The sequence below is a fragment of the Triticum aestivum genome, chromosome 5B (assembly GCF_018294505.1).
Source record: "Triticum aestivum cultivar Chinese Spring chromosome 5B, IWGSC CS RefSeq v2.1, whole genome shotgun sequence".
NCBI classification, from domain to species: Eukaryota; Viridiplantae; Streptophyta; class Magnoliopsida; order Poales; family Poaceae; genus Triticum; species Triticum aestivum.
The window spans coordinates 557281433-557307270 of record NC_057807.1 but is presented as its reverse complement, the minus strand read 5'-3'; positions in this window follow the sequence as shown (position 1 = coordinate 557307270).

Sequence of the window (25838 nt, the reverse complement as noted above, 5' to 3'; positions counted from 1 at the left end):
GGTCTTCACCAACGGTCTTGTCCACTGCATCATAGTGCTCCGCTGTCACTCAAGATTTGCATCCGTGCGCGGCCAGCCAACGCCAGTGCATCACCCACAACGGCTCTGAAGTGACCCACACTCTTGCTAGGCGAGCATGCCCAAACGCCGGCCCGAACTAGGTATCCACACATCACTCCCTTGTGGACTGTTACGACGATGTTTGGATATCCTTTCACTGCTCTCTTAGCTTACACGCCTATGCAACTCTGACTTTAACTCTTATTTCTTCTGGAGATATCATCTGAAACAAGCAAATCCATTTTTTAGCGAAGCATGACGGCGCTACGGGATCTGGTACACATCTTGCACACCCGTATAACCTTGTAAGTATCTGTCCTCTGGTACAACATCAAGGCCGATTCCTCTTATTTGATCAACCATTCGTCGTGTCAAAAATGCAGAGGGGGATGCAAGGAGCACAAGGTCTGCACATCCAAGCAAGTGGTAACATGGACTTGTACATGGAACATCCCAAGCGCAAGCAGAGCTGCAGTGAGCCTGTACAATGAGCTAGCGTAAGTCCCTGCATTTCATTTAATTCGTACTGGCATTCGTGTATGATTTGTGTGCAGTGGCTGATCCACGATTTCAAGTTACCAGGGGCGAACATTTAACTTAAAAAATACGAAGGCACTTGCACTCCGGAAATCAACATAACTTGAGAAATGTGAAGCTACATGCACTTTGAAAACCAGCTAATGATCCAAAGTAGTTCAAATTATAAACACTAAATGATGCAAGCACCAAAAAACACAAAATTCAACATGGTGTAAAAGGACTACAAACATGGTCTATACCTGCTTGAATTATTCGTTCTCTGGCTGAAAATATCAAAGTGTAATTGCACGTATAACCAGTGCGCAAACTGCATATCAATATATCTATCCTGCACAACTATGCCAATAGTTTCAAACAACAGACTAGAAAAGTATTTATGCTATGTTGTCATGATACGGGGACTTTCTGGTAGATGGCCTCGACGTTTCCTCAAGCTATGAAAATGCACTATAATTTGCTTGTCATTAATGCCTGCAAATCTCTGTCTCTCTCAACATAGTAGATCATCATTAGACACTAAATCCTTCAATGAGCTTGCAAAATGCTTGCATTAGATCCCTCATTAGACACTATATGTTCATCACCAGGAGCATGTAAAATGTTTGCATCAAATCCTTCATTAGCAGTTTGTTCATTAGACACTCCAGGCTTAAGAACAACATGAGCTTGTATGTTTGCACCGGAAACTTGATTAGATACATCAGATTCAGTCAGTTCAGTATTGATTGGGGGAGTTATAAAATAAGTAGAAATTGGTTTCATTTTCTCATAGATTCCCTACATACAAGCAGTTTTACAACACCGTCAGGTTTAACTATTGGCCAGAAATTGAAGAGTTGAATTAGATATAATCAGGGATGTGATGTACCTGCTCGTTGCGCATGCTACTCTTGCAAGCTGCGACTGTCCGTTTGTGCAAGCTCGATGCCATGCCCGTGCTGCCGCCGCTGCCTCCCACGCAGGCTACACCCAGGGTTGGATCTTCATCTTCTTGTCCTTCCGTTTGCTTGAAGCCTGGCGACCGCCCTCCAATGAGGGCGAGAGGAAGTGCTGTGTCGGCCTGTCTAGCGGCGGCTAGGTTAGGAGCGAACCATACTGGAGGCTGGAGCGAATGAATTGAGATTTTTCCTGCTGTCGATTGATATGGGATGCGCTCGTTTGGGCCGCGAGCCTGCTATAGGGCCTGCCTTGCACTTATGTTATTGGCCCATCCAAATTGAAACATTTTTCTTCATTTTTTAAATCGCCTGCTCGTGCGTTGGGACGAACAAAACTAGCATGGGCCAACCTGGACGACTCAAACTAGGTGCACACTTTCCAGCCACCTGAGGCGGCCGCGCATACCAGCCCCTATGGTGGCGTCGCCCCTTTTGCGTGTATGATTGGATAGTGAAAAATATTCCAGTGGCGCTTTTCATTTACCCACAGAATGGTTGAATTGCTTGTTTCTATGAACTGAGTTCGCCAATAATGTGAAGGATGCCAGTCTTTTCATCCTATTGTAGATTGCTTAGATCTCGATATGCCAAAAGTAATCGCATGAAATATACAGTAAAAGACAGTGTGATGTGTGTGGCTACAACTAGTTTGACTACACGTCCCCATATAACATATCAAGGACGCACCATCTTACCAGATTAACCATTCGACTTACCCATGCAGTGTGAGAAGAAAGAAGTATTGGGATGCGTATCCAAGAAATTGATGCCATGGACTCCTTCTTACAACCTTGTAAGCGAAAAATAAGTTATTGTGTGCCTGTACAAAGAACTAGCCTAAGTTCAGTTACCTGCTTCTCGGAATTTTAGTTAGCCACTTATTGCAAAATTGTTCAATTACGCTGCTTGGCTTAATTTAGTTTGCTATTACATAATGCCACAGCCTGTTAATCATATTGTAGACTGCGCCTATCGATGTGTTTATACTTACTGTTAAGAATTACCTGTTTGCCTTAACTTAAATATCTACTTGTTTGTTTAACTACTTTGCTGCTGCAATAGCGGGTTACAATGATGTTAATAACTACTTTTCAGCATCCAATTGAAACTTTTTAATTCCTTGTTTGTTTAACTGGTTTGCTGTTATAACTCCCAGATGAGATGTTTTGCTAACTTCAACTTTTCTGAATCCAATTGGAACTTTAATGGCAAAACAGGTTAGCCCAAGATCAAAGAGCGAGATCCCCATGGACGTTGCATCATCCCACAGCAGTGGCACTGGCCCAATCATGCATTATGAATTGCCAACTGCTGATGCTCTAGAGGCTAAACTAGTGGTAGAAAGAGATTCTGCTTCTGCACTTAGAGATGAAGTTGACATGTTGAGGAAGCAAACGGCACAATCACAAGCAGTACTCAAGACAACCATTAAATATTTGGTGGATTTCAAAACGAAGCAAGCTGAGACTGACCAGATTGTTAAGGTCCCGAAGGAAAAAAGGAAATTAAATTCCTACTTGGTAAATCATAGGTGAAATGTTCTTTCCATCGTTGAATAACCTTTGTGTTGTCTGTTCATGTAATCAATCAAACAATTTGTTTTAGAGAACATGTAATAATTTTTTTTTGTTTTTTGGTTTGTAATTTTATTTGAGCACAAGTCTGTATTAATTGATAAGACTCGGAGACATTTCATTTGGATTGCTGTGCTAGACCTATAAATATGCCAATCGGGCTGAATGTGCATTCAGCAATAGTAGTAGTATAGATGGACCATAAGCGGCACGCATCGGAAAGAGCCAAGATGCTGGCTAAAAAAAGGATGCTGTTGTAGCCAAAAAAAGTACAGCGGCATGGCTTATGATGTTAGTTGATATTATTGATCCATATACTCTATAAGTGTTTATATGTCTCTTAGTTCTGTACATTCTTGGTTGATTGACTCGGTATTTGAATCTTGATACATCGCTTGTGTACATATCTAAATGGGAGTACACATTATGATGCGTGTGACATTTGAGTTGGACATGAAGTGTTCCAAATATTCGAATTCACCTTAAACTGGATTCTAGCTTCTGAATTTGAGTATCGGCATTAGTAAACCATATTCATATATGACAGTGGAATACATCTTTGTCGTCCTTTTGAAGATATATAAAAACACATAGAATGATTTATAAAGATTTATATAGGAATACAAAATGGATTCGAATTTGGTTGCCAGGGTAAACGTGGATGCTTATCATCCCAAAATTCGAAAGAAGCGGCAAAATGTCCACTCCCACGTCGGCTACCCGAAGCCAAGAGTTTGGGAGATGGAAATTACTGTCTACCCATTACACGGACAATCCATCGGCCCAATTTCCACTTCTCTAAATAGGGGTAGGTTAGTAACTTCAATTAGACGTGACACAACTGCCTCTAAGTCCATTCCGACACGGTGGGCATCAAACATGGGTGGCAAAACACATTTGATTCAAGCTCATCCGAAAGACCTCTGTTTCTCCCTCCATTCCCCATTCATACACGGTGGGTGGCAAAACAAACTCGACTCGGCCGAAATCGATGTAGGAAAATATTTTCAATAGGGGCAGGTTTGTAACTTCACTCAGACGTGACACAACTGCCCTACCTGTCAGCCCCGTTCATACACCGTGGGCGCCAACCACCCTCTCCTAACCCGAAATCACTCTGGGCAAATATTGGCGAGATGCGAGATTACCATCCTATCCCCAACCGATGAGACGTCCAAATTTTAAACGGGGGCTAAGTTCGTAACTTTCCCATATTTCAGACAGGCGCGTCCCAAAAACATGGTTCCCCGTACCTCTCCCTCCATTTTCCCATTCATACACCGTCCGTGCTAGAACACCCCATCCACACACCAGCCTCTGTCCGCCACCCCATCCATCGCCGCCATCCTCCACCACATCCATCGCCACCGTCCTTCAACATGCCGGAGCGCCTACAAAGACCGCGTCGTCCACTGCTAGAGATGGACGTTTCTCATCCACGGTGCCGGACCAATAGCCCTGCATCGCGTCCTATCGCTTCATCGGCGCTGTTGTCCTCTTTGCCGGGGCCGCTCACACGACCTTCGCTTCCACCACAACGGGACTTATTCCACGATGCACCCGTCTACTGCTACGTCTTGAGCTAGAGTTGGTTTTCCCCAAAGAGGAGAGGGTGATGGAGCAAGTGTAGCGTAAGTCTTTCCCTCAGTTTTGAGAACCAAGGTATCAATCCAGTAGGAGGCTCCTCAAAAGTCCCACGCACCTACACAAACAAACTGAGAACTCGCAACCAACACAATAAAGGGGTTGTCAATCCCTTCACGGCCACTCGCGAAAAGTGAGATCTGGTAGAGATAGTATGATAAGATAAATATATTTTTGGTATTTTATAATATAGATGCAAAAAGTAAAGATGCAAATGAAAGCAAATATGATAAGAGATAGACCCGGGGGCCATAGGTTTCACTAGAGGCTTCTCTCGAGATAGCATATTACGGTGGGTGAACAAATTACTGTCAAGCAATTGATAGAAAAGCGCATAGTTATGAGATTATCTAGGCATGATCATGTATATAGGCATCACGTCCATAACAAGTAGACCGACTCCTGCCTGCATGTACTACTATTACTCCACACATCGACCGACTCCTGCCTGCATCTAGAGTATTAAGTTCATAAGAACAGAGTAACGCATTAAGCAAGATGACATGATGTAGAGGGATAAACACATGCAATATGATATAAACCCCATCTTGTTATCCTCGATGGCAACAATACAATAAGTGTCTTTCAACCTTTTCTGTCACTAGCTAAGAACACCGCAAGATTGAACCCAAAGCTAAACACTTCTCCCATGGCAAGAAAGATCAATCTAGTAGGCCAAACCAAACTGATAATTCGAAGAGACTTGCAAAGACAACTCAATCATACATAAAAGAATTCAGAGAAGATTCAAATATTATTCATAGATAAACTTGATCATAAACCCACAATTCATCGGATCTCGACAAACACAACACAAAAAGAGATTACATCGAATATATCTCCACAAGAGAGGGGGAGAACATTATATTGAGATCCAAAAAGAGAGCAGAAGCCATCTAGCTAATAACTATGGACCCGTAGGTCTGTGGTAAACTACTCACAACTCATCAGAAGGGCTATGGTGTTGATGTAGAAGCCCTCCATGGTCAATTCCCCCTTCGGTAGAGTGCCGGCAAAGGCTCGAAGATGGGATCTCGCGGATACAGAAGGTTACGGCAGTGGAAATTGCTTTTCGTGGTGCTCCTGGATGTTTTCGGGGTCCGTAGGTATATATAGGAGGAAGAAGTACGTCGGTGGACGCCCGAGGGGCCCATGAGACAGGGGGCGCGCCCTACAGGGGGGCGGCCCCCTATCTCGTGGGGCCCTCAGGAGCTTCTTGACTTGCACTCCAAGCTCTTCGGATCAGATTTGTTCCAAAAATCACGCTCCCGAAGGTTTCATTCCGTTTGGACTCCGTTTGATATTCCTTTTCTTCAAAATACTAAAATAGGCAAAAAAATAGCAATACGGGTTGGGCCTCCGGTTAGTAGGTTAGTCCCAAAAATGATATAAATGTGTAAAATAAATCCCATAAACATCCAAAAGGGGTAATATAATAGCATGGAACAATAAAAGATTATAGATACGTTGGAGACATATCAAGCATCCCCAAGCTTAATTACTGCTCGTCCTCGAGTAGGTAAATGATAAAATAGAATTTTTGATGTGGAATGCTACCTAGCATAATTCATAATGTAATTTTCTTCATTGTGGCATGAATGTTCAGATCCAAATGAATACAAAATAAAAGTTCATATTGACATAAGAAATAGTAACACTTCAAGCATACTAATCAAAGTAATCATGTCTTCTCAAAATAACATGGCAAAAGAAAGTTATCCCTACAAAATCATATAGTCTGGCTGTTGCTCTATCTTCATCACACAAAGTATTTGATCATGCACAACCCCGATGACAAGCCAAGCAATTGTTTCATACTTTAATAATCTCAAACTCTTTCAACTTTCACGCAATACATGAGCATGAGCCATGGACATAGCACTATATGTGGAATAGAATGGTGGTTGTGGAGAAGACAAAAAAAAGATAGTCTCACATCAACTAGGCGTATCAACGGACTATGGAGATGCCCATTAATAGATATCAATGTGAGTGAGTAGGGATTGCCATGCAACGGATGCACTAGAGCTATAAATATATGAAAGCTCAACAAAAGAAACTAAGTGGGTGTGCATCCAACTTGCTTGCTCATGAAGACCTAGGACACTTTTGAGGAAGCCCATCATTGGAATATACAAGCCAAGTTCTATAATGAAAAATTCCCACTAGTATATGAAAGTGAGAACATATGAGACTCTCTATCATGAAGATCATGGTGCTATTTTGAAGCACAAGTGTGGAAAAAGAGATAGTAGCATTGTCCCTTCTCTCTTTTTCTCTCATTTTATTTTTTCTTTTTCTTTTTCTCTTTTTTTTCCTTTTTTCTTTTTTTTCTTTGGCCTCTTTTTTTTTCCTTTTTGGCCTTTCTCATCCCCCCCCCTTTTTTTTGTAAAGTCCGAAGTCTCATCCCGACTTGTGGGGGAATCATAGCCTTCATCATCCTTTCCTCACGAGGACAATGCTCTAATAATGAAGATCATCACACTTTTATGGATTTACAACTCAAAGCTAGAACAAGATATGACTCTATATGAATGCCTCCGACGGTGTACCGGGATATGCAATGAATCAAGAGCGACATGTATGAAAATTATGAAGGTGGCCTTGCCACAAATACGATGTCAACTACATGATCATGCAAAGAGCAATATGACAAAAGTAATGTGTGTCATATGAACGGAACGGTGGAATGTTGCATGGCAATATATCTCGGAATGGCTATGGAAATGCCATAATAGGTAGGTATGGTGGCTGTTTTGAGGAAGGAGTATGGTGGGTGTATTGTACCGGCGAAAGTTGCGCGGCACAAGAAAGGCTAGCAATGGTGGAAGGGTGAAAGGGTGCGTATAATCCATGGACTCAACATTAATCAAACGAACTCATGTACTTATTGCAAAAATTTAGAAGTCATCAAAAACCAAAGCACTACGCGCATGTTCCTAGGGGGATAGATTGGTAGGAAAAGACCATCACTTGTCCCCGACCGCCACTCATAAGGAAGACAATCAATAAATAAATTTGTGCTCCAACTTCATCACAAAGCGGTTCACCATACGTGCTACGGGAATCACAAACTTCAACACAAGCATTCTTTAAATTAATAATCACCCAACTAGCATAACTTTAATATTACTACCTCCATATCTCAAAACAATTATCAAGCATCAAATTGATCATAGCATCCAATTCACTTTCTATGATAGTTTTTATTATACCCCACTTGGATGCTCATCATTCTAAGACCAAGTTTGTAACCATAGCAAATACAATGATGTTCTAAAATACTCTCAAAATGATATAAGTGAAGCATGAGAGACTAGCAATTTCTTCAAAATTAAGACACCGCCGTACTCTAAAAGATATAAGTGAAGCACTAGAGCAAAAACTATCAAGCTCAAAAGATATAAGTGAAGCACATAGAGTATTCTAGCAAATTCTAATCAAATAGGTTCTCCCAAAAGGTGTGTACAGCAAGGATGATTGTGGTAAACTAAAAAGCAAATACTAATATAATACACGATGCTCCAAGCAAAACACATATCATGTGGCGAATAAAAATATAGCTCCAAGTAAAGTTACCAATGAACGAAGACGAAAGAGGGGATGCCTTCCCGGGGCATCCCCAAGCTTAGGCTTTTGTCTACTCTTGAGTATCTTGGGGTGCCATGGGCATCCCCAAGCTTAGGCTCTTGCCACCCTTTATTCCATAGTCCATAAAAGCTTTACCCAAAACTTGAAAACTTCACAACACAAAACTCAACAGGAAATCTTATAAGCTCCGTTAGTGAAAGAAAACAAAACCACCACATAAGGTACTGCAATGAACTCATTCTTTATTTATTTTGGTGTTAAACCTACTGTATTCCAACTTCTTTATGGTTCATAGACTGAATTACTAGCCATAGATGCATTGAAATAAGCAAACAACACACGAAAAACAGAATTTGTCAAAAACAGAACAGTCTGTAGAAATCTTTAACTAACGCAAACTTCTGGAACTCTAAAACTTCTACCAAAATAGGAAGTCCTGGACAATTTGTCTATTGAACAGCAGAAAAAATAATCAACTCAAAAGCACGTTCCTGTGATTTAACAAAATTATATTCGTGCGCGCAAATTTTCTATTTTTCAGCAGAATCAAATCAACTATCATCGTAGGTTATCCTATAGGTTCTACTTGGCACAAACACTAATTAAAAGATAAAAACACATCTAAATAGAGAGTAGATGCAAGATTTATTCCTAAACAGGAGAAAAAAACTAAAAACATAAAGAAAATTTGGGTTGCCTCCCAACTAGCACTATCGTTTAACGCCCCTAGCTAGGCATAAAAAGCGAAGATAGATTTAACGAGTGCCATAATAATAAGATAGATCTTGAAGGCTCATCTCATATTATCTACGTTCGGTGGCAAGTTTTCTTTGAGGCAAGCAAAAGTAATCAAAAGAGCTAAATTTAGTGGGACAAATGTCCCCAAGATCAATCACGGAAGGAACGGGTTCTTCCTTTGGCCCTTCATAGTGCACAACTATTTCATCACTAAAAGCATTCTTTTGGCAAAATCTTGTGAGCCTATACTCAAGAGAGTATCCTAGCTCATTGTTTCGAAGAGCAAAATCATTATTAAGTTCGTTAATGCAATCAACCAAGACATTGGTAGGAACCTTTTTTCTAAGGTTTTCATTAAAAGCAATGTAGTCCGAAGATTGAAAACGCCTAAATTCCTCTTGATCATAGAGGATCGCCTCTATGGGAGGACGACCAACGTCCACCCTATAGTGCGCAAAGATTTCTTTGGCCTCTCTTATGATAAATCTAAACTCGTGAGCCAAAAAGATAGTAACAGTATGCTTAACAGAAGAATGCTCAATATTAGAGAATTCTAGGAAAATTCTTTGTATGCAAGGATGCATATGCATAAATTGTCTTTCAAGTTCAACTACAAGCATAGCGATAGCATCCGCAAGACTACTAGTTCTATGAAGAATAGAACATCCCAAGGAGGGTAAAGCACCGGCACAAGTAAAGAAATCTTGAATAACGCATTTGCCAATGATGTTACCACTGCCGAAACTTTTTAGTATGCAAGATAGGGGGTTCCTCGGCCGGAGCCTCGGGATTTTCCATGTTATCATTATTGTCCATATCGACGATAATCTCCCCAATTTTAGACATAGCGGCAAACAAAAGCAAGGCGGAAGAAATTGAGCAAAAAAGAGAAGAGGAGATTGGGAAAGAGAGGGCGAATAAAACGGCAAGGGTGAAGTGGGGGAGAGGAAAACGAGAGGCAAATAATGTAAATGCGAGGGAGATGGGTTTGTGATGGGTACTTGGTATGTCTTGACTTGAGCGAAGACCTCCCCGGCAACGGTGCCAGAAATCCTTCTTGCTATGTCTTGAGCTAGCGTTGGTTTTCCCCGAAGAGGAGAGGGTGATGCAACAAGTGTAGCGTAAGTATTTCCCTCAGTTTTGAGAACCAAGGTATCAATCCAGTAGGAGGCTCCTCAAAAGTCCCACGCACCTACACAAACAAACTGAGAACTCGCAACCAACGCAATAAAGGGGTTGTCAATCCCTTCACGGCCACTCGCGAAAAGTGAGATCTGGTAGAGATAGTATGATAAGATAAATATATTTTTGGTATTTTATAATATAGATGCAAAAAGTAAAGATGCAAATGAAAGCAAATATGATAAGAGATAGACCCGGGGGCCATAGGTTTCACTAGAGGCTTCTCTCGAGATAGCATAAGTATTACGGTGGGTGAACAAATTATTGTTGAGAAATTGATAGAAAAGCGCATAGTTATGAGATTATCTAGGCATGATCATGTATATAGGCATCACGTCCATAACAAGTAGACCGACTCCTGCCTGCATGTACTACTATTACTCCACACATCGACCGACTCCTGCCTGCATCTAGAGTATTAAGTTCATAAGAACAGAGTAACGCATTAAGCAAGATGACAAGATGTAGAGGGATAAACACATGCAATATGATATAAACACCATCTTGTTATCCTTGATGGCAACAATACAATACGTGTCTTGCAACCCTTTCTGTCATTGGGTAAGAACACCACAAGATTGAACCCAAAGCTAAAAACTTCTCCCATGGCAAGAAATATCAATCTAGTAGGCCAAACCAAACTGATAATTCGAAGAGACTTGCAAAGATAACTCAATCATACATAAAAGAATTCAGAGAAGATTCAAATATTATTCATAGATAAACTTGATCATAAACCCACAATTCATCGGATCTCGACAAACACACCGCAAAAAGAGATTAAATTGAATAGATCTCCACAAGAGAGGGCGAGAATATTGTATTAAGATCCAAAAAGAGAGAAGAAGCCATCTAGCCAATAACAATGGACCCGTAGGTTTGTGGTAAACTACTCACAACTCATCGGAGGGGCTATGGTGTTGATGTAGAAGCCCTCTGTGGTCGATTCCCCCTCCGGCAGAGTGCCGGCGAAGGCTCCAAGATGGGATCTCGCGGATACAGAAGGTTATGGCGGTGGAAATTGTGTTTCGTGGTGCTCTTGAATATTTTTGGGGTCCGTAGGTATATATAGGAGGAAGAAGTACGTCGGTGGACGCCCGAGAGGCCCACGAGACAGGGGGCACGCCCTACAGGGGGGGGCGCCCCCCTATCTCGTGGGGCCCTCGGGAGCTTCTTGACTTGCACTCCAAGCTCTTCGGATCAGATTTGTTCCAAAAATCACGCTCCCGAAGGTTTCATTCCATTTGGACTCCGTTTGATATTCCTTTTCTTCGAAATACTGAAATAGGCAAAAAAAACAGCAATACGGGCTGGGCCTTCGGTTAGTAGATTAGTCCCAAAAATGATATAAATGTGTAAAATAAAGCCCATAAACATCCAAAAGGGGTAATATAATAGCATGGAACAATCAAAAATTATAGATACATTGGAGACGTATCATCTACCGTCACAGATCTGCTTCAACGCCACCGACAGCCATTGCACCCCCGATGCCTACACGGCACCGCAAGAGAGGTGGTACTTGATATCTCCTCAACTTTTTGATCTCAACCAGAAAATAGATCTTAACTTGGTTACTATACTTTCTTTTCGGCTCTTAGAATTTAGTTCTTAGTTCGAAGCAAACAATGGATGCTATATATCATTTCTCCGGTTTGCAGCTTCAAATCTGCCATGGCACAGCCATAATATGGTTTAATTGATCATGCTTAGGGTTTAATTGATCATGTTGGTTCTGTGGTGGTTTCTTCAATAGAAATCGGAGGGGAAACCCTCTTTTGCTAAAAAAAATATGCTTAGAGTTTCCCCCTTTTGTGATCACTATACGATCAGAATACGTGCTTCGTGTCATAATAACACTGCTCCACCCATCAAGCTAAACAAGCTTAGTTGTTCAAATACGAATATAATATTATTAAAACAGAGTTGTTTAATTGGTCAGCTAAATGTTCCTAAATTAGTTTCGAAAATGCATGTTCGCCGCTCGGGTGTGTATCTCTACAGGGTGCCCACGGTGGGCCGGCCCACCCTGGGATTTTGGGTCGTCCCAGGCCCCGATTCCCCTCTGTTCTGCTGTGCGCTTTCGATCTCTACTCGCCCCCAGCCGCCTGCCTCGCCGGCGACTTGCCGTCCCCGGACGGCATGACTCTAGGAGGAGACGCCGGACTAACAGGAGGCCAGGAGCCGCTCGCCCAACAGCGTTACCGCTTCCCGGGCGCGCCGCTGTGCCTACCTTCCCAGTCCGTTCAGGGCTCAGGCGTGTAACACCCACCAAGCCAACCGGATTTATCCTAAGATACGTCCTCAACACTCAGCAACCACTCCTCATCACCCATTTTCCAATTGATTCATCACTCATTAGGCAGGACTGTCATTAGGGTTTGTTGTGTTCTCAGTGCTACCTACACTTAATGGTTGAGATGTATTTTGGTAATCTTTAGTACCTCTAAAGTTCACAGGGTTTTCAAAATTCCAGCCCTCGGAACAAACACTAGTCATTTTGGATTGTTGGTCGTAGTGACATTGACCCAGATTACTACTGCAAGCCAGGTTTGTTAACAATTTTACTTGTCTTTCTTACTCATTCGATATAACATCCAATTATTCACGTCGATTAGTTGCAAACAATAAGTGTTAGACAAACTTCTTCATTCAGATTTTGGACGGTCTCTTACTGCAGTTACAATTCTGCATACTTGTCCTAGTATGCTCACAAGTAAATGATTGATTCACTACATCTATGCTTGCCTTGTCATATTTGTTGTCAATATCCTTTTAGGGTGGACCACCCTATTTCTAAATACTGGAACCATAGACATGAGTGAATAGTAGTTCACTATGTGATCTCTTCCATCAAGTGTGGGGAACGAACACTGCATTGTATAGAAAGAAAGTGTCATTTCCAGCTTTTACATAGGTTTCGATCTTGTACATGGAATACAATCTGCCTACTTGCTTTGTGTCGCACTACCAACACTCCACCCTTGAAGCTAAACATTATGCCACTCATAACTGCTTAGTTTATTTGTTCAAATACGAATTTCATATGATTCTAATGTTCCTACTTCAGTTTTGAAATGTGTGCCTGCCTGTTATAGAGACATAAGGGGTTTGTATTTCTGTGTGTGGTCTGGTCAGCACGGCTGGGGAGGCGAACTTTGCACATGTAGGGGTTTATAGGGAGACACTCTCCAAGTTGAATCCGCAATGCATTCCATAGATAATCTGACTACTTTTTATGTTTTCATGAATCTCATATTCTGAACAGCATCATAATGATTATGAGCTTGCGTGCATGAAAATAATAAAGCAGAACAATGCCATGGCTGTCAAACTTGGCATTAAGGGACTGAAATCAAGTCTGGATGCAATGCAATGCAAACGCTCTCCACCTACAGATTCATGCTCAGAATATGATCCTAACAGTGATTCTGAGCTAGAGGGAGACCTAAGTCAATGTAGCTCCCTAGTGGAGGAGTCAGAGGAAGATGCCCTATCTTATTCACCCATCAAGGTACTTGCTCTAACTTTCCAAGGTTACATTGCTCGCACATATCTTGCAACTAATGCTTTGCATTGCTTCTACTTTGTTGAACTGCCATTAGCTTAGTTTACACATCGTGTATGTGAATACGCCCTGCCTATCCATTTTCAGTACATGTTCCATCTATCATCATACCATATTTATCCATTCAAATGATGTTATTGTGTATCAGACGTTCAAAAGGAAGAGGGCGATTGCTGATCGTGGAGGAGCACAAGCAAAGTATTTGGAAAAGGTAGTGGCACCTGATAAATCAAATAGCCCATTAGGTGTAGTTGTAATATCACCTGACCCACAAAACACCCTAACTCTAGCAGACTCTAGCCCTACTACACTGGTCATTTCTGATGCCCCAACTTAGCAGACCCCAACTGCATCAAACAGTATGATTATGCCAGTTGACATAGCACCAGTTGTACGATGCAAAACCCCCATTCCAGCAAAGAGTACACCAAATCCAGTTGTCAAATCCCTTTTCAAACCAGAGAGAGCCCCAATTGCAGCAAATAGGACCCCTGTTCCATTTCTTCCCAATTTAGAAGACGAAGCTTATGTTGTTGTCAGGAACTTTGTGCGCATCTTTCCTTCATGGAAAGCTTATACCGCAGACACAGAACAATTTCCAGTCTTCCTCTGCAACTTACGCGTAAGTAATGTACTAATGTTATTCCTGGTCATTACTACATATGTTTCTGCTGACAGAAGACACAAGATTTCATTCCTTTAAATAGACAAGGAGCAAACTGGATTGTGATGACGAGCAAGGGTTGGTTGCGCTTTTCAAGCACTTGTTGATGAAGTATCGTTCCTACCTGAGGCAAGCGCACTTCGATGGCAAGCCTCTGAACGAAATTTCTGTAAAGTCTCCAGTGCTACATTTATCCGACGTGACTGGAATAATCTTGTTACACATTGGTCTCGGCTGCAGCATAAGGTACTGTCTATGATACCACATCACAATTTGAACTACAATTCTGCATTTGCCTTAATGTCTCACTTGTACAAAAACTGTTAGTAGAAGAACATTCATTCTCAAGGGACCACAGAATATCACAACTATACTGCACACTGCATTGCTCTTGTGAGTACCTCTTGCCCTGTATGACCATACTTACTTTCATAGCTGTTTGATTATGTAGCATCACTGCACATGTTAGCCTCGTAATCGTCCATTTGGTGGACATTATAAGATCTGTATGGACTCTTACATAAATTTAGAATCAACCCAATGCTTTTGAAGTGGTTTAGCTCTGCAGTCCTCTTGTAAGGACTGGACGTGGTCTATCACTGTACTTACATTAACAGCTACTCCCTCCGTCCCATAATATAAGAACGTTTTGTATAGTACACCAGTGTTCAAAACACTCTTGTATTATGGGAAGAGGGATTGGTTCATTTTGTAGCATTCTGCATCTTATCTCCCTCGCCCACCATTTACTGAAAAAGATCAGATCTATATTTAATCTTACCAACAAGTAGAATACACAGACAATGCCAATGCAGAAGTGTAGCCCATTGCTCTTGTCAGTACATTTTGTTCTGTAACCCTTGTACTTCCATGGATTGGTAGTTGATTATGTAGCATTAATCTGCATCTTATTTTCATTATCCTCTATCCCTTCCAGTATTATCATATCTATAATTACTCTCTACAAAATGTAGAGTACATGCAATGCTTATGAAGAAGATTCTATGCTGAAATTCTTGAGTTATCCTTCCCTTGACATGGAGAAGGGCATTATAAAGCCGGTGTTAACTATTAATGTAAGTCAGTCCTTCTAAAGCCTTTATCCTCAATTGATGTTTAATTTTCTCATACTCCCTATCTATAATCCAGTGTGTGGTGAAGCAGCCCACGTTTGCACCTTTTCATCTCCTATTTAATCTTACTGATGTGGCTGATGATATGAACAATATGCCATGCCAATTATCCAAAATAGATACAATGATTTTCTTTGCCCTTCATCTATGTTTGTTATGTTGACATGGTAATCCAGTAGTGTGGTGAAGCTCCCCGCATTATGAACAATGCCAAATTATGCTATTGATATTTTGAACTTACTCTTTATTTTCTAATTTGAAATTGGATGGAATTGACAGCACAGTTATCATCTTTGTTTATACATGTGCAAAACCTATCATCTCTCTACTTTGTTTCAGGGTGATATGCCTGATGGCATGCACAAGTCTGCTGAAGGCTGTGAGACAAACCCAACATATATTGCAGCAAAGAAGGCAAAACATCTTGAAGATAGTGAGACAACCCCAAAGTCTTGTCTTGATGCAGTGTTCAAGTTACTTGAGACTAACAGTCAGACAAGCTCACAGAATTCGTTGTGTGAATCAGTTCGACTTCTTCAATCCCAAGTTCTGGCAGAAAGGCATTCTGCAACTCAGCTTCGACTTGAAGTCCTATCTCTAAGAAAGATTGTGGAGAACACCAATGAGAACCTCATCGCTAAACAGCTACACCTGGAAGCTATGACCGACATGCTTGGCCGGTCTCACAGCCTTGCTCAGCAGCTTGCGCAGCAGTTGCCCCGCAAGGCTAACCTTTCTTGAAATGTCTTGGAAGTGGTCTCGGTTCAGTATTATTTTGTTACGCTGCAATGGTGCCCAGTTTTTGTAATCTGCTTCTTCATTACGCTTTATGATCACTGGTGGCGAGCTTCGATGCCCAGTGGATGTAATATACCTTAAATCCTTTATTGTATAGTGTAGGTTTATTCTTAGTTACTATGCCATAATTTCTTTATTGTATAGAGTAGGTTTGTTCTTAATTCCTACTAGTTACTGCCATCATTCGCTATCTGGAAAAAAATCAGATGTAGTCGACCGGGCCGAAACATTCGACTCTAATGGGCCAGGTTTTTAGCGGGCCACAATTGGGTCGGCATGTGTCTTTCTTGGGCCCGAATGATTGGGGCCTTCACACATTGCACCAGGCCCAAACTTACACCGGCCTATATTTTAGTTGGGCCTTTTGTCGACCCTGCGCTTAGTTTAGCCCAGGTAGCGTTGGGCCATTAACAGGCTGAATATTGTACTGGCCTGTTACGGCCGAGATGAAACCATGGGCCTTTAGCAGGCCAAAATGCATGTTGGGCCTCAATTTTCACTAGTCGTCGACGGGCCTTCAGCAGGCCGAAATGTAGACCGGGCCTTTTTGGGCCCAGTTAGCTCACGGGCCGTTACCAGGCCGAAACATATCTCGGGCCTTAGTTGGCCCACTGATATCATGGGCCTTTAAGAGGCCGAAAGCTTAGTACATGCATCAACAGGCCGAATTACGCGACAGGCCTTTAACAGGCCCAAAGTCACGTTGGGCTTAACTGTTGCCACCTTTAGCACGGGCCGTTAGTGGGCCCGATGTCCCGTCGGACCATATATGGCCCATGGGCAGCACGGGCCATTCCCAGGCCGAAAGTCACACCAGGCTGAAATGGGCCCATGTCTACATCAAGCCTCTAACAGGCCGAAAGTCACTGGGCTGTAGTTGGGCCCAAATATTCGGCGAATAATTAACAGGCCAGATCTGGCTTCGGGCCGCAAATCGGCCCAAATATTGGGTGAACAATTAACGGGCCAGATCTGGCTTCGGGTCATAAATGGGCCCAAATATTGGGCGAACAATTAACGGGCCAGATCTGGCTTCGGGCCGTAAATGGGCCTTTATTAAGCAGGCCATTATTGGGCTGGCCCACTAGTACCTGATTAAGTACTACGGGCCTTTGACTGGGCCGACCTTTTTAACCTATATGGGCCTCTGTTGGGCCCAGCCACGTGTCGACATATCATAGGCATGTCTCCTCCAATGGACGGGCGACATCTGGCCCACTAACGAGCTGACAGGTGTTCCCTTCGGCCAATCAGAATTTTACACGTGGAAATTTCCCATTGGTCAGGGCTGTTAACGGGTTATCAGATACAAAATCCGACCCGATAGCTTAACGGTGTTCCGTTATGGTGGATGCCATGTGTCGGTCACCCTAGATGAAAGCACTTCTATGACACGCGATTTATCATTATGGAAGTGGACTCTTCCGTGATGATAATTTTGGTAATGTCATGGAACACTTCTACGACAGCACAGGTATGACTATCTTGATGCTGTCATAAAATCGTCATGGATGTACATGCATGACAAAAAATGCGACCTACTGTGACAAACACGTATCATCACGGAAGTGTATTTTTTTTGTAGTGATGCTAGGTGGATTATTCTCAAGGGGAGTGGACTCCGCTCCTCATTCACGAGAAAATGGTTGGTCACCGGGATGCCCAGTCCCATGCTCAAATCAAATCAAAATAATTGCAAACAAAACTCCCCCAGGATTGTTGCTAGTTGGAGGCACTCGTGGTTTCGGGCAAGCCATGGATTGATGCTTGTTGGTGCTGGGGGGTATAAACTTTACCATTCTGTTTGGGAACCGCCTATAATGTATGTAGCATGGAAAATATCGAGATCTCATAGTTGTTATGTTGACAGTGAAAGTATACCGCTCAAAATGTTATTCATCTCTACTTTAAAATCGAGCTATGGCACCTCTACAAATCCCTGCTTCCCTCTGCGAAGGGCCTATCTATTTACTTTTATGTTGAGTCATCACCCTCTTATTAAAAATCACCCGCTGGAGAGCACCGCTGTCATTTGCATGCATTACTATTAGTTTATATTGGGTATGACTATGACTGGATCTCTTTTACCATGAATTACAATGTTTAGTCAGTCCTTGATCTTTAAAGGTGCTCTGCGTTTATGTTTTGCGGTCTCAGAAAGGGCTAGCGAGATACCATCTTGTCATATCACATTATGATTGTTTTGAGAAAGTGTTGTCATCCGAGTTTTATTATTATTGCTCGCTAGTTGATTATGCTATTGATATGAGTAAACATGAGACCTAAGTGTTATTGTGAATATGGTTAGTTCATAATCTTTGCTGAAAACTTGAATGTTGGCTTTACATATTTGCAACAACAAGAGCAAACAGAGTTTGTAAAAGTTTTTCTTTATGACTTTCAGTTTGTCAACTGAATTGCTTGAGGACAAGCAAAGGTTTAAGATTGGGGGAGTTGATACGTCTCCGTCGTATCTACTTTTCCAAACACTTTTGCCCTTGTTTTGGACTCTAACTTGCATGATTTGAATGGAACTAACCCGGACTGACGCTGTTTTCAGCAAAACTGCCATGGTGTTATTTTTGTGCAGAAATAAAAGTTCTCGAAATGACCTGAAAATCCACGGAGCAACTTTTTAGACTTAATAAAAAATACTGGCGAAAGAATTAGCGTCAGGGGGCCCACACCCTGTCCACAAGGGTGGGGGGCATGCCCCCTCCCCTAGGATGCGCATCCTGCCTTGTGGCCCCCCTGGACGTCCACCAACCTCCACTCCAACTCCATATATTTGCTTTCGTGGAGAAAAAAATCAGAGAGAAAGTTTCATCGCGTTTTACGATACGGAGCCGCCGCCAAGCCCCAAACTCTCTCGTGAGGGCTGATCTGGAGTCCGTTCGGGGCTCCAGAGAGGGGGATTCGTCACCGTCGTCATCATCAACCATCCTCCATCACCAATTTCATGATGCTCACCGCCGTGTGTGAGTAATTCCATCGTAGGCTTGTTGGACGGTGATGGGTTGGATGAGATTTACCATGTAATCAAATTAGTTTTGTTAGGGTTTGATCCCTAGTATCCACCATGTTCTGAGATTGATGTTGCTATGACTTTGCTATGCTTAATGCTTGTCACTAGGGCCCGAGTGCCATGATTTCAGATCTGAACCTATTATGTTTTCATGAATATATGTGAGTTCTTGATCCTATCTTGCAAGTCTATAGTCATCTATTATGTGTTATGATCCGACAACCCCGAAGTGACAATAATCGGATACTTCTCGGTGATGACCGTAGTTTGAGGAGTTCATGTATTCACTATGTGTTAATGCTTTGGTCTGGTACTCTATTTAAAGGAGGCCTTAATATCCCTTAGTTTCCATTAGGACCCCGCTGCCACGGGAGGGTAGGTGATAAGGGGGCGCGCCCTGGGTGGGGGGGTCACCCCCACCCTCGTGGACAGGGTGTGGACCCCCTGACGTTGATTCTTTTGCCAATATTTTTTATTAATTCTGAAAAGTTGCTCCATGCATTTTCAGGTCATTTCGAGGACTTTTATTTCTGCACAAACATAACACCATGGCAGTTCTACTGAAAACAGCATCAGTTCGGGTTAGTTCCATTCAAATCATGCAAGTTAGAGTCCAAAACAAGGGCAAAAGTGTTTGGAAAAGAAGATACGATGGAGACGTACACTCACCTCCCCGGCAACGGCGCTAGAAAAGAGCTTGATGTCTACTATGCAACCTTCTTCTTGTAGATGTTGTTGGGCCTCCAAGTGGAGAGGTTTGTAGGACAGTAGCAAATTTCCCTCAAGTGGATGACCTAAGGTTTATCAATCCGTGGGAGGCGTAGGATGAAGATCGTCTCTCTCAAACAATCCTGCAACCAAATAACAAAGAGTCTCTTGTGTCCCCAACACACCCAATACAATGGTAATGTCACGCCCAATATGCGACTCTATCCTAAAGGAACTCGAAGGTCCCACTAAGGAAAGAAGCGCATATTGGAGACGCTTTTGCAAGGTGGATATCATTACATCATACCATTACATAATAGATGGGGATACATACAAGAGGCATACAATGCCACACGAATACAACATCATCATACATAAGAGCAACATCCGACTACGGATCAAACACAAACAGAAACTCAAATGACATCCACCCTGCTAGCCCAGGCTGCCGACCTGGAACCTATCCCTTGATCGAAGAAGAAGCAGAAGAAGAACTCCAAACAAGTAAACATCGCTCTCGCGTCATGATCATCGCATAACCTGTACCTGCAACTGTTGTTGAAGTAATCTATGAGCCACGAGGACTCAGCAATCCCATTACCATGGGTATCAGGACTAGCAAAGATTAACTGGGAATGGAAAGGATAGGTGGTGAGGTTGCAGCAACGTCTAAGCATATATGGTGGCTAACATACGCAAATAAGAGCGAGAAGAGAAGAAAACGGAACGGTCGAGAAGCTAGAAGTGATCAAGAAGTGATCCTGAAACTACTTACGTTCATACATAACCCAAAACCGTGTTCACTTTCCGGACTCCACCGAAAAGAGACCATCACGGCTACACACGTGGTTGATGCGTTTTAATTCGGATCTGGTGTCAAGTTCTCTACAATCGGATATTAACAAATTCCCATCTGCCACATAACCGCGGGCACGGCTTTTGAAAGTTTAAACCCTGCAGGGGTGTCCCAACTTAGCCCATCACAAGCTCTCACGGTCAATGAAGGATATTCCTTCTCCCAGGAAGACCCGATCAGACTCGGAATCCCGGTTACAAGACATTTCGACAATGGTAAAACAAGACCAGCAAGACCGCCCGACTGTGCCGACAAATCTCTATAGGAGCTGCACATATCTCGTTCTCAAGGCACACCGGATGAGACATCCTACGAGTAAAACCAACCCTCAAGTTTCCCCGAGGTGGCCCCGTAGTCTACTCGGTTTGGACCAACACTTAGAGAAGAACTGACCCGGGGGGGTTAAAATAAAGATGACCCTCGGGCTCCGGAAACCCAAGGGAAAAAGGCTTAGGTGAGGAAAATGGTAAAACCAAGGTTGGGCCTTGCTGGAGGAGTTTTATTCAAAGCGAACTGTCAAGGGGGTCCCATAAATCACCCAACCGCGTAAGGAAGGCAAAATCAAGGAACATAACACCGGTATGACGGAAACTAGGGCGGCAAGAGTGGAACAAAACACCAGGCATAAGGCCGAGCCTTCCACCCTTTACCAAGTATATAGATGCATTAATTAAAATAAGATATATTGTGATATCCCAACATAAACATCTTCCAACATGGAGAAATCTTCATCTTCACCTGCAACTAGCAACGCTATAAGAGGGGCTGAGCAAAGCGGTAACATAGCCAAGCAACGGTTTGCTAGGAAGGGTGAAAAGGTTAGAGGCTAACATGGCAATTTGGGAGGCTTGAAGAACAAGTGATAGGTAGCACAGCATAGCGATAGGACGAAGCAACTAGCATAGCAATGATAGTAGTGAGATCCAGGGTAGTGGCCATGTTGCCTGAAATCCCACAAGGAAGAAGAACGAGTCCATGAAGAAGATGAAGCCACGAAGATGAACCAAGCGTAGACGAACGAATCCTCGCGATCGCAACGAAACAGGAACTAACGAGAAGGAGCATAATCGGAAAGAAGCAAACAACAAGGTAAACACGCAACACATAGACATGACATGATGCACAACCAAACATGATGCATGACAAGGTTACATGAAGCTACTCATGGCAAGAGATGATGCATACAAGAACAACATAGTCAAACAAGTTTAAATGAGGCCGGAAAAACATATAACAATTCCGATAAGTCCTCATATGCAAATTTCGAAATTGGTCTGGATATGAAAAAACCTTATGTTTAATTATTTAAATAGCAAGTTAAAATGCACCAAAATGATCTACACGAAATTCTAGTCAAGTTACATATAAAGTTCATTTAGTTCAGAGCTACGACCTAGAAGATATGAGCAAAACAAGTTAGACATGGCATTGATGCAAAATGCATTTGAACATCAAGAAAACACTCTCAAAACATGGATGCAACATGATAAGATGAAACTACATGCAATTCTAAGCAAGTTTCATATAGTGCACACTCAAAGCGGAGCAACGGTTCAACACATACACACCAAACAAGACATAACAACAATCTGTCCAAAACAGCAACTCGACATCTAGCAAGCATCAAAACAATATGCTACAGCACCTCAACATGAAAACAAAAGGCATGGACATGATGTACAGGTAAAGCACGACAAAACATGAACACTGAGCTATCTCCAGAAATTAATAGAACATGCTCAAAAGGTCATGGTGAGATTGCAAATAATAACAGTTTCACGGACTTTGCAGAAATCACTGGACATGGCAGAAATAACATCAGGTTGCAATGTTTAGAGCTATCAAACAACATGTTACAGCAAGCTATCATGGAAAAATAGAGCATGGCATGCTAATACTAAAGACAAAGAACCAAACTACCTTACTGAACTCATTCCAAAGATCAACAGAAAAGATGGTAGAATCCATGCAAACATGGCAAGTAGTATGACAGATTCAGACCTAGTGAAAATAATAGTGCATGACAGGAACAACAATAAGTAGGCATGTTGGTGAGCTTTTACCACTCTCCACAGAGAATTTTATCGCATGTGAAGTCAACCAACAGTAAGATGACATAATTATGAAGCTACACATGGCAATAGCATAGTCATAGGGTGAATGGATCGCTAGCAAAACACATGGCAAAACGGAACTTAATGTAAACAGGCTGACAGCAACATTATTTAGCAACTTGAGAGCAAGATTACAACAAGCTACGGCAGGCTATAAATGCAACCAGGGGCATGGATGGATAGAGCATAACATGTATAACAAAACTTCCTTAGTGAACATCTTCGAATTATGCATATAACTCATGGTGGCAGCAAGTAAACATAGCAACATGATATAGCAGTTTCAGCCTAGCAAAACAGTAACAACAAGTACCCTACTTCACGAGCTTGATGCACTCACCATAAGATACACAAAAAATACATGGATTGCACTGCTGTAAATATGGCATAAACATGCTCCTAAAACATGTAGGCATCATGCTCATAGGATGCACATACAAAATGCAACGAAAAAGACAAAACAACAAGTTATAACAGTTTCAGCAGGTTAACATCATATAGCACTCTTGCAAAGATGATTAGGGTATCAAGATGAACTCAAACAAGCATGCCACCATGGAATGAAATGAATAGCATCTCACAATTAACATTTTTACATATCATGCATGCAAAACGGAGCACAGAGCATCAAGTTATGGCATGCCAAACATATGCACATGATGTATGATTTCTGGGGACAGGAAAAAAACGACCACGGGGCTAACTGGACGGACATTGTCCGGGGTCGGGCAGACATGTCCGGTGTGGTGAGGCTGATGGGCGGGCCCCACCTGGCGGCGGCGCTGACTGGCTGAGGGCATCGGATCTCACTGGATCCGGCCCTCGGTGGTGCTCCGGCGAGCGAGGGAGGACGGGGATGACGCAGGCCTCGCTGGGTCTGGCCATGGGGGCAAAGGGTCGTCCTGGTTGCTGCCGGCGGCGAGGCAGGGGCCGGAGGCGCTTGCCGCGGGATGGAGGAGGCCGACGGGCGGCGAGGAGGCCGCAGGGCGGCGCGGGTCGGCGTCCTGGGGAGGCAGGCGACAGAGAACGGCGAGTCGGCGGCGGGGTTCATGGGTCCGAGGCGGCGGCGGGGTCCTTCGGTGACTGGTCCGGTGACGGGCGGCAACAGAAGGCGTGGATCGGGCGCAGGGGAGGCGACGGGCGAGGGAGCCAGGGGCGCACGGGGTCGGGCCTCAATAGGCTCCGCGGGCTCCGCGCGGGCCTGGGTGGGCCTGCGACAGTGGGGAGCGGGCAGGGGACGCGCTGGGGACGTGGGAAGGTCGCGTGGCGTCTTCCGGTTGGTCCGGCAGTGCGCGGGTGGCGACGTGGAGGCGGGGGATTGGCCTGGGCAACATGGCGGCGGTTTTTGGTGGCAACGGCGGCGAATCTGGCGGCGACAGGTGGTGGTTGCGGGGCGCGGCGCCGGATCCGAGGAAGGAGAGGGATTTGCTGTAGCTGGGAGGTAGGGGAAGGGGAGGGTTAGCCAAATTTGGCATGGGGTGTATATATATGGAAGGGTCTAGGGTTAGGGGGGTTTCGGAGCCCTCCGATCACAATCGAACGGTTCCGGTCGGAGGGGGGGTTTAGTGGGCTGGACTTGGGCTATGTAGGAGGGTTGGGCTGAGAGGAGAGAAGAGAAATGCAGCCCGACACGGGTTTCTCGAGACCGAAAACGTCCGACGAATAAACCGGCAAGGGTGCCGCTACGAATGACGGTTGCGCTATCAAACGGACTCCGAATGCGACGAAATTTACCAGGCGGTCTACCTACACTATAATAAGACCGCACGCCAACTTTCACCCCATTCCAAGAACATTTTTATACCACTCATAAAATAATATTTCGGAGGTGCCGTGGGCGCGTGCGAGTGTGGAAGGGCTCGGAACGGTTGACAGAGAGAACTGGGAGGACCCAAACGGATACAAGTTTTGAAAAACATGCAGATGATGACATGGCAAAATGCGACACACAAGCAATGACATGGCAACGAAGGCGAATAGCTGGAAGACACCTGGCGCATCGGATTCGGCGCGTTACAACTCTCCTCCACTAACAAGAGATCTCGTCCCGAGATCTTAGGAACGAGACAGAAGAGAAACAGGATGAGGTGAAGTACGAACGCACGAGAAAAGATGAACAAAGTCGAGAACACTCGGGTAGAAAAGATGAATGGCAAATATGACAAGAATCAAAAACTCAACGAATAAGATAGACTCTGGAACCACTCCGGTTAAAACAAGATAGAAAAAGAATATGAATCAAAAGAATTTGGGTAGCACTCCGGCTAAAAATGGAAGGAATAGAACATGAACTTCACAAGATGGGATGGAACTTGATGAGATGAACAATGCAATGCCTCCGGACGAATTGAAAGAATGGAATGAAAAGAACTTAGAAGGAAGGCTTGAACGGAGTTGTTGAGAAAATCAACAACGAAAGAATAAGCTTGTTGTGGACTTATCAAAACAACTCAAAACTTGAGGTGAAATTATACCACAACCAATGTCTGAATAGCTGAGAAGAATGAAGAAATGCAAAACTCCACTTCAGGAGAAAACGGAGAATTATTTGCAGTTCGAGACGCGAGAAGAAAAGATACTTGAATTCCTCCAACAAGAATCTTGATGAACTCTTGAAGAATGAATTAAATCATGAAGAACCACCATGAAGAACTCTGGTGACAAAAGTATGATGAGATAGAATGAAGGATGAAAGAATAAGATGA